This window comes from Rattus norvegicus, chromosome 16 (assembly GCF_036323735.1).
Source record: "Rattus norvegicus strain BN/NHsdMcwi chromosome 16, GRCr8, whole genome shotgun sequence".
Lineage (NCBI taxonomy): Eukaryota > Metazoa > Chordata > Mammalia > Rodentia > Muridae > Rattus > Rattus norvegicus.
The window spans coordinates 23,172,645-23,182,928 of NC_086034.1; positions in this window are offsets into that span (position 1 = coordinate 23,172,645).

Consider the following 10,284-nt stretch of genomic DNA (forward strand, 5'->3'; position numbering starts at 1 on the left):
CTTCCTTAGTAGTTATGCAACATGAATTATTACTCCAGAGAGAGAAGCATGAAAGAAACTTGCAGATAGAGCAGCAATCTTACATAAAACATTTTAAAAATATATTTCCACATATAAACCATAGTGTGTCTCATGTTTCACTCTCTGGATAAAGCCTGCCCTCGAAACATGCTTCAGAGAATGAACAACCCTAGTTCATTTCCTTTACAGTATGTAAAACTCCACTGCACACCCCTTGGCATTGCCCATGACCAGAGCAAGTTTTTGTCCTATCAACAAATGGGCTGAGAAAATGTCTCTATGGTGGACCGTATGCTCAGCATGTGTGGGGCCTCTTTCAGTCCTCGACAACAGAAACAAAACTCCAGTGCTGAAATACATTTTAAAAAAAGACACCCACATTATGATAATTCTGTTTCTCTCAGGGTTATGTGAAGAGGGTCATTTAGGTTCCTCTACACTATTCTCTGGCTGGCTCTCTCCAAAGGCACAGTAGGTATGAGAGATGCTGTGGTGTAGGTTGCTGAAAGGATAAATTCTGTGGTGCTTCTCCCCCTGTTGGAATCTAATCTTATTCAGACTCAATCAAGGGATCATTCAGTGCTGTGTACTGGAGAATGATGTGGTTTTTCAACCTTCCATCTACTGTGTCAATGTTGTTTTTACTGGAAATTATGTCTTGCAGCATATAAATCAAGTATCACTATATCTTTTGCTAATTAATAGGACTACAGGGAAAAGGTGCTGTCAGAGTAGCCCATATGGAGGCTGCTTTCATTGAATGCTAAGAATATCAGTTTTCATTCCCCAGCACTACCTACAAATCTCACACACCATTCACTTCTCCAAAGGTTCCTGAGTGAGCCAGATATTTATAATATCAAGATATTCACATTAAATGGAAGACAACTAAAAATAACTATAAGATAATCTGTGAATTATAAAATAAGTATGATTGAAATATTATGGAGGGAAAAATTCCAGATTATGCTAATGATATTTAGTCTCCAAAACATAATGAAATTAATTGAATACTGTTTTTGGTTTGCTTTTTAATATGATCATATTTTCACACACTGACACCTATGACATGTAGCAATAATCATATATATAGTATATATGCTAAAACCTGAAATAAAAATGTATTTTATATCAAAGTCAACTTGCTGCTATGTGTCTAGAGAGGACACAAATCATGGAATAGTTTTTTTTTTTATCAAAGGTCACTACATGCATCAGTAGTTCGATTTGAATATAGTAGCATTGCAGATGATATAATTTGAATTTGAAATTTCTTAGAAGCTCTGGTTGGTTGGCATTGTTGTTCATATGGGGTCTCAAGCCCCTTCAAGCTCCTTCAGTCCTTTCTCTGATTCCTTCAACGGGGGTCCCGTCCTCAGTTCAGTGGTTTAATGATGGCATTTGCCTATGTATTTGCTGTAGTCTGGCTTTGCCTCTCAGGAGAGATCTACATCCGGTTCCTGTCGGCCTGCACTTCTTTGCTTCATCCATCTTATCTAGTTTGGTGGTTGTATAAATTTTTAAAAATCCCATAAAAGAAAAAAGGAAAAAAAAGAAAAAAAAAAAGAAATACAGGGTAAAAAATGGAGCAGAGAGGAAAGGAAAGGCTGTCCAGTGACCGGCCCAACTTGGGATCTATCCCATGCATAGGCACCAAACCCTGATACTATTACTGATGCCATGTTGTGCTGGCAAACAGGAGCCTAGCATGGCTGTCCGCTAAGAGGCTCTACCAGAAGCTGACTAAGACAGACGCAGAGACAGCCAACCACTGGATTGATGTCTAGAATGCCTATGGAAAAGTTGTGTAAAGAAATAAAATGTAATTCAATAAAAAGAATGCAAATACATAAAACAACTTTAAAAGAAAAAAAGAAATTTCTTAGAAACAATATCTTAAGTAAATCTGAATTCTAAAAATGGTTGCCAGGAAGTGAAGAATGGATATAAATATATTCATATTTGATTTCCTTACTTTCCTAGCACAAACAAAGTTCTTTCTATAGTTAGGGTAGAATCAGTAGAGGACTTACACTTAATCTTACCTGAATTATGCCGGTTAGAGTTTTTCAAAATGGATTTTAGCTGTCCTGGTGGTCTTACTCCACTGTGGTGTATTTTAAGAATGTTATGTTAATATTCATACTAAACATTAATCCAATGCATTGGATTACTTCTTGCTTGATTTTCTAACTTATATTACATTATAAATTGTTTTAAAAAGCTATTCATTTGTTCTTTAACCAGTTGAGTATGTCTGGGAATACTTTACTTCCAACTTTTCCCCATGTAGAAGAAAGGGAAGGAAATTAGGCCCAAAAATTAGCCCAATGAAACCATTATACAGATACATATATACACACAACCACCTCTCTAGCTTTTGCTCTCATAGCTATACCGAGTGATATTTTTAATCTATAGATGCAATGGAATTAGTCCCCTGACTACATTAATCATAACAGTCTTTGCCCCTGATGCAGTAAGGCACCTATTCCCATGATACTTTGTGAATATTTCACTATCTATGATGGTACCACCCAAGTGGTTTGCTTGTCGAACATCAAATAGATTTCTGTTGCTGCTAGAGCTCTTCAAAACCCACCACTGCATTTGTAATGTTCAAGCTGCTCCTTCTTAACACACGCATGAATGAATCCCGAAGTCACAATCTGCCTGTTTCTGTGCCATTTATCCATTTTTATGAACATAATAAGGTAATAACAGAAACAAAGAACAATAAGACTAATTGCATTGAGACTGTGAAACTGTTTGCACTTCCAAGTATAAGTTAACATGCGTATTTTGCAAGGAGTCTTTGAACAGTTTTAGTATGGAAAAGTTTGAATCTTGATTTTGACATTAGCTTGTATGATTTAGGGAATCTTAAACATGGAGGGAATAAGTCATGTGATAGTATTTATAAAATGATTTCCTGATGCAGAGCCCAAATAAAGAGAACAACATAATTGTCCTCTCTTGTGGAGGTAAGTAATCCTAATGAGCACAGAATGAGCTTGAAATACACCTTTTAATTTTCTACCAAACCAGTGTCTAACCTAGCATCCTGGACAGGAATGGATGGGCCTTCACCTGTATGTTCATGTCCAACTGATATGGAAGGCAAAAACCTCCTTTATAGAGAGATAAATAATAGTCACATGGTCACTTAGTTCTATACATTCAGCTAATCTATTGAGATTCAAAGGATCCATTCCTGTGGAAAACTGATCATATGAATGGATATTTGATGGGTGGAGCTTTCAGGAAGACATGGGTCTTGTGGAATAATTAAAAGGTGAATGACTGGTTCCCATGAGTTCCCATGCCAGGTGCAATCACATGCTCTAGATGTTTCTCTGTCATCCATTTTCACACACTGTCTCCATAGCAGGTTGTTCTGTGGGCCATGCTAGTGTGGCCACATGCCAAGCTAGCCCCAAGCATTCCATAGCCTAGCACCGCTTCCTGTCACAGACTCTTCTCACACTCCCAACAATCCAGTGAAGTCATGACTCAACAAACTGTAACCCAGCAACTGTAACCCAGAGTCATATGTTAATTACTTAATGAACAATACATTTGCACAATCAACTTACAACCAATTGATAAGGACATAAACCACCCACTTAGGTAAGATATAGTTAGTTCATCTAGACACACACAAACCAGTATATATCCATCCCTTAAGAATAGCCATAACAACCTATAAATGTAAAGTGAGAAATGTTAATATCCACCTTCATGGAATCTCAGCCTTTCATTGGATGGACTGCAACTCATGGGTTTCTTCTAAGATATATGATATATGCTACACCTGACAAAAAGTTCCTTTGCCTTCATAGCTGGTGTCAAAGGAGGAAAGAAATGGTTGCCATCTTGTAGTAATGACTGACAACTGAGAATCATCCCACATTATGTACCGTGTCAGAGAGATGAATGCCTGAAATGATAACTATGAGTGTGGGTCTTAGTCCACAAATACAATTTAGTAAGGCTTTGAAAAGCTGAAGAATCTTAAGTGGACATTAACTTGCAGAGTTAATCCTAGCAGGCTCTTTTTAAAAACTGCATAGTTTTTTCTTGGAAATGGCATACTTGTGAGCATACTTTTCACATTCATATAAAGTACACTGAACAAATTTTAGGCTAAAATTATATTCAGAATACTGTGGGACCTGTAAGACACAAGTCTCAAAGTATACCCAAAAAGAATTTGCTTTTTATCTTTGCACTCCTCTAGTACTAATGTACTGTTAAGCCTTACCAGGACAAAGGCCTTTCATCTTTAAAAAACAAGACTTCTGAAAATAAAAACAAAATGTGTATTATTACAAGTATAGAAGAATATTACAAATAAAATTATGAAACTCATTTTTAGTATCAATGTCTATGAGAACAATCTATTGAGTACTCTAGAGTAAATATTCATTTGTAGCCAATTACGTCACTTAGAACCAATCCATTCCCTGTATATTTCAAATCAAAGATGGCAGTAATTTATCAAACATCAATGTCTAGAAATAAATACCCGTGAACAATTGTGATGATCCTAACTGAACTCTCTCAGAATGACAGAAAACCCAATCCTTACCAGTATAAAAACAATCAACTGTGATTCCTTTTACTCTGGGCTAATGATTCTTGAAAGAATAACAGATTGGGTCTGGTGGCGCACAACATGAATCCCAACACTGAGGAAGCAAAAGCATATGGATCACTGTGATTCCTTAGACAAAGAAAGCTACAATTTAGTGAGACCATATCTTAACCTAACCCCTAAAAAGAGAAAAACCCAGAGCCCACTTCATGACTCTTGCACCAGTAAACACCCATGGATAAAGAGTTGGCTAAAGGCCAGCATGAGAATACACTCAACAAGAACAAAACAATATAACACACCTGGAGCCCAGCTATCCTACTACATCAAGACCTGGATATGCGAATAAAATCAAAACACAATAAAATGACATTGAATCCAATCTTATGAATATGATAGAGGAATTTAAAGGAGAAATTATCAAATCCCTTAAAATATACAGGAAAATACAATCAAACAGGTGAGCAAAATGAATAAAATATGTCAACACCTGCAAATGATTAAAGAAGCAATAAAGGCAACCCAAAATGATGGAACCTTGGAGACAGAAATACTCCAAAAGAGAACAAGAACAGAAGCACAGCCAACACAATAAAAGAATTGGAAGAGATGATCTCAGGCATACATGATATACTCAAAGAAATTAATACGTCAACCAAAGAAAATATCACCTAAAAAGTTACTGACTCAAAATATTCAGGTAGTCTGAGACACTGTGAAATTTTGTACTAAGGATAATAGGAATTGTTCAAAAGTGAAGAGAGTACCAGCTCCAAAGATGAGAACACATGTTCAACAAAATCATAGAAGGAAATTTATACAACATAAAGGAAGAATGCCTATGAACTTAGAGGAACCTTACAGAACACCAAATTGATTGGTGTTAACAAAAATAAATAATAATCACTCATTCACAAAATGAGAATGGCAGGAATTAACACTCATTTGTTGTTAATATCTCTCAATATCAGTGAACTCATCTTCCCCATTAAAAAGGCACAGCCTGATAGGCTGGATGTGGAATCAGGGCCAAACTTAAGAAAAATAGGAACAGGAGAAGAAGATTCCCAGATGAAAGGCCCAGAAAATATCTTCAACAACATCATAGAAGAAAACATCCCAAACCTCAAGAAAAAGATGCCTACATACACACAAGAAGCTTACAGTACAAATAAGAGTTTACTGTGTCAGAAAATAAATCCTCCAGCTACATAATAACCAAAACATTAAATCCCCAAAACAAAGAGAGAAAATTAAAAAGCCACAAGGAGAAAGAGGCAAGTAACATATTACATATAAAGACAGAACAATCAGAATTATACCAAACTTCTCAACAGAGAATTAAAAGCCAGAAGAGCCAGAGAGATGTCTTACAGACCCTAAGAGACTATAGCTGTCAGCCCAGACTACAATACTTAGCAAAATTTTCAATCAATTTTACTCAAGATGGAGTAAAAAGCTATTCTGTGACAAAACCAAACGCAAACTATATCTTTCTACTAACCCATCACTAATCAGGATGCTACAAGCAAAACTCCAAGACAAGGAGAGTAACTGAACTCAATGAAACACGAGAAACTAATAATCGCATAGTAAAACCAACCAAGAGAAACACATGCAAACCAAAATCAAAATACCAAGTAAAAGCAATCATTAATTATTAATATCTCTGAACAGGAACAGATTCACTTACCAAATAAAAAGACATAGTCTAAGAGAGTAGATGCATAAACAGAATCTATGCTTCTGTTGCATATAGAAATGCAACTCAGCCACAAAGATAATCACTGCCACAGAATAAAGGACTGGACAAAAGGTCTGTAAAGCAAATGGACCCAAGAGTCAAGCTGCAGCAGCCAATCTAATATCTGGTAAAATAGACTTTCAATGAGAAATAATTAAAAGAGATGGGAAAGGACACTGCATATAAATCAAAGGAAAATCCAACAAGATGGTGCTTCAATTCTAAACATCAATGCTTGCGATACAAGTGCATCCTCCTTTACAAAAGAAACATTTACTAATTTTGTTAAAGCTTAAACCACACCTCCAATTCCACACATTAATAGTAGGGGACATCACCTACATATTATCACGTTAATGACCAACAGGCATGTCACCAAAAGAGAAACTAAACTGAAATGTAATGCAACTAGTAGATGACATGAATCAAATGGACCTAACAGATATCTGTGGTGGTTTGCCCTGAAGTTTCTGTATTTTGATGCTAATTCCACTGCCCCAAGGACAGCTGCCTAGTCACATACTCAGAACTCAGATGACTTCACCAGAACCACCTCCCCATTGAATTTGTAAAATACAGGTGAGGGGCAGGTACAGGATAGTAGGAGACCTGATACTGGAGGAGAAGCAAGGATGGGCAGGAGAGAAGCTTGAAGGAAGAGAAGGGGATTAACACAGAGAAGAGGAGAGAGAGGGGGGAGGAGCCATGGCAGGTGATGTTAAGATTCTGCTCTGTGTATTTACAGGTTGTTATCAATCTTCCTAAGGGATGGATGGTACCAGGCCTTGTATGTTTAAGTGGCAACTATACCTTACCAATTGGATCAAAGATTATTGTGTTGTGTGTTCTTTTATGTGAGGGTTTGAGTGTAGGAAAATGTGCGGCTGGGCTGTGTTTCCGCCAAGATATCTAGCAGATATCTTGGGGCACCGAGGTGCGGACCTAGCGGGGTAAAAGACAACTTTTACTTTTTTATTTTAATATTTTTACAACAACATATATCTATAGAAGCTGTCACTCAAATAAAAAAATATGTATCTTCTCAGCACCTCATGGAACCTTCTCCAAAATTGAACATGTACAGATACAGATCTACAACAGATACAAGAAAATACAAAAACAACAACAACAAAAGAACACCAAAATGCTTTTGTGTCTGATAAGGTCACCATGGACTAAAGTTGGACTATGTCAACAACAAAAACAATGGAAAGCCTACAATCTCATGGAAACTGAACAACTCTATGCTAAGTGACCACTGTTGAAAGAAGAAAAGTCTTTCTAGAATTCAATGAAAGTGAAGGCACAAATCATACAAACTTAGGGAACACAATAAAAGCAGTGCAAAAGGAAAGTTCATAACACTATGTCCCTTCAAAAGAAATGGAGAGATTTCATAATAGCAGCTAATCAGCACATATGCAATATTAAAAATAAAAACAGAAGCATACACGCTCAAGAGAAGATGGTATGAAAATTAAACATAGAAACATGGGAAACAATACAAAGAATGAACAAAACCAAGAGCTGCTTACTCAAAACCACTCTGACATGTCATTTGACACCCATCACAAAAGCAAAGATGAAAAACTCAAGTGAGAGTGAATGCTGGCAGGTTGTGGAGCAAAGGGAACACTAATCCATCACTGATGGACGTGAAACTTTGAACAACAACTTTGGAAATCAATTGGGTGGTTTCTCACAAAACTGAGAGAAAAAAACTGTTCTACCTCAAGGGCCAGCTATAACGCTCCTGGGTGTGTAGTCATAAAGATGTCACACTGTACCAAAGAACCACTTGTCAAACTATGTTCATAGTAGCTTTGTTCATACTAACCAGAATCTGGAAACAACCTGGATGTGCCTCTACTGAACAATGAATAAAGAAAGTGATGTATGGCTCCCAAACCCCGTGGGAGGACCGGACACTTCCAGTTTTTAGCGGGAGTCCGAATCTCGTGCTCCCTGCCTCCAGCTCACTGCTCCCAAACCCCGTGGGAGACAGAGCTCACCGCCCGGACAGGTGGGCACTCCTGAGACTGCAGAGCAGAAGAGACCACCAACAGTGCCCACCCCTGCCCATATCCCTGGCCCAAGAGGAAACGGTCTCTGGGTTCCCGTAGATAAGGGCACAGGAGCAGCAGGTCCACTGCGTCTGAGACACCACAGGAACCTGAAGGGACCAGCCAGATAAACGGTTCTCTGCACCCAAATCCTGGGAGAGGGAGAGCTAAACCGTCAGAGAGGCAGACACGACTGGTAAACCAGAAGAGACTGCACTCTGCCCACATCTCTGACTCCAGAGGAAAACACCAAACGCCATCTGGGACTCTGGTGCACGGAGGGCTCCCGGAAAGGGCAGCGCAGGTCCGCCTGGTTGCTGCCCCTGAGGAGAGATCATTAGCAACACCCCACGAGCAATCTTGAGCCTTGGGACCACAGGTAAGACCAACTTTTCTGCTCCAGGTGACCTGCCTGGTGAATTCAGGGCACAGGCCCACAGGAACAGCTGAAGACCTGTAGATAGGAAAAACTACACGCCCCAAAGCAGAACACTCTGTTCCCATAACTGGCTGAAAGAAAACAGGAAAACAGGTCTACAGCACTCCTGACACACAGGCTTATAGGACAGTCTAGCCACTGTCAGAAATAGCAGAACAAAGAAACACTAGAGATAATCTGATGGCGAGAGGCAAGCACAGGAACCCTAGCAACAGAAACCAAGACTACATGACATCATCGGATCCCAATTCTCCAACCAAAGCAAACACGGAATATCCAAACACACCAGAAAAGCAAGATCTAGTTTCAAAATCATATTTGATCGATGCTGGAGGACTTCAAGAAAGACATGAAGAACTCCCTTAGAGAAACGCAGGAAAACATAAACAAGTAGAAGCCTACAGAGAGGAATCACAAAAATCCCTGAAAGGATTCCAGGAAAACACAAACACTTGAAGGAATTAAAAATGGAAATAGAATCAATCAAGAAAGAACACATGGAAACAACCCTGAATATAGAAAACCAAAAGAAGAGACAAGGAGCTGTAGATACGAGCTTCACCAACAGAATACAAGAGATAGAAGAGAGAATCTCAGGAGCAGAAGATTCTATAGAAAACTATCGACTCAACTGTGAAAGATAATGTAAAGCAGAAAAAGCTACTGGTCCAAAACATACAGGAAATCCAGGATTCAATGAGAAGATCAAACCTAAGGATATAGGTATAGAAGAGAGTGAAGACTCCCAGCTCAAAGGACCAGTAAATATCTTCAACAAAATCATAGAAGAAAACTTCCCTAACCTAAAGGAAGAGATACCCATAAGCATACACGAAGCCTAGAGAACTCCAAATAGATTGGACCAGAAAAGAAACAGCTCCCGTCACATAATAGTCAAAACACCAAACACACAAAATAAAGAATATTAAAAGCAGTAAGGGAAAAAGGTCAAGTAACATAAAGGCAGACCTATCAGAATCACACCAGAAACTGTGAAAGCCAAAAGGTCCTGGACAGATGGCCTACAGACCTTAAGAGAACACAAATGCCAGCCCAGGTTACTTTATCCTGCAAAACTCTCAATTAACATAGATGGAGAAACCAAGATATTCCAGGACAAAACCAAATTTACACAATATCTTTCTACAAATCCAGCACTACAAAGGATAATAAATGGTAAAGGCCAACATAAGAAGGCAAGCTACACCCTAGAAAAAGCAAGAAACAAATCGTCTTGGAAACAAAACAAAAAGAAGAAAAGCACACAAACATAACCTCACATCCAAATATGAACATAACAGGAAGCAATAATCACTATTCCTGAATATCTCTCAACATCAATGGCCTCAACTCCCCAATAAAAATACACAGATTAACACACTGGATATGCAATGAGGACCCTGCATTCCCTACAGGAAAC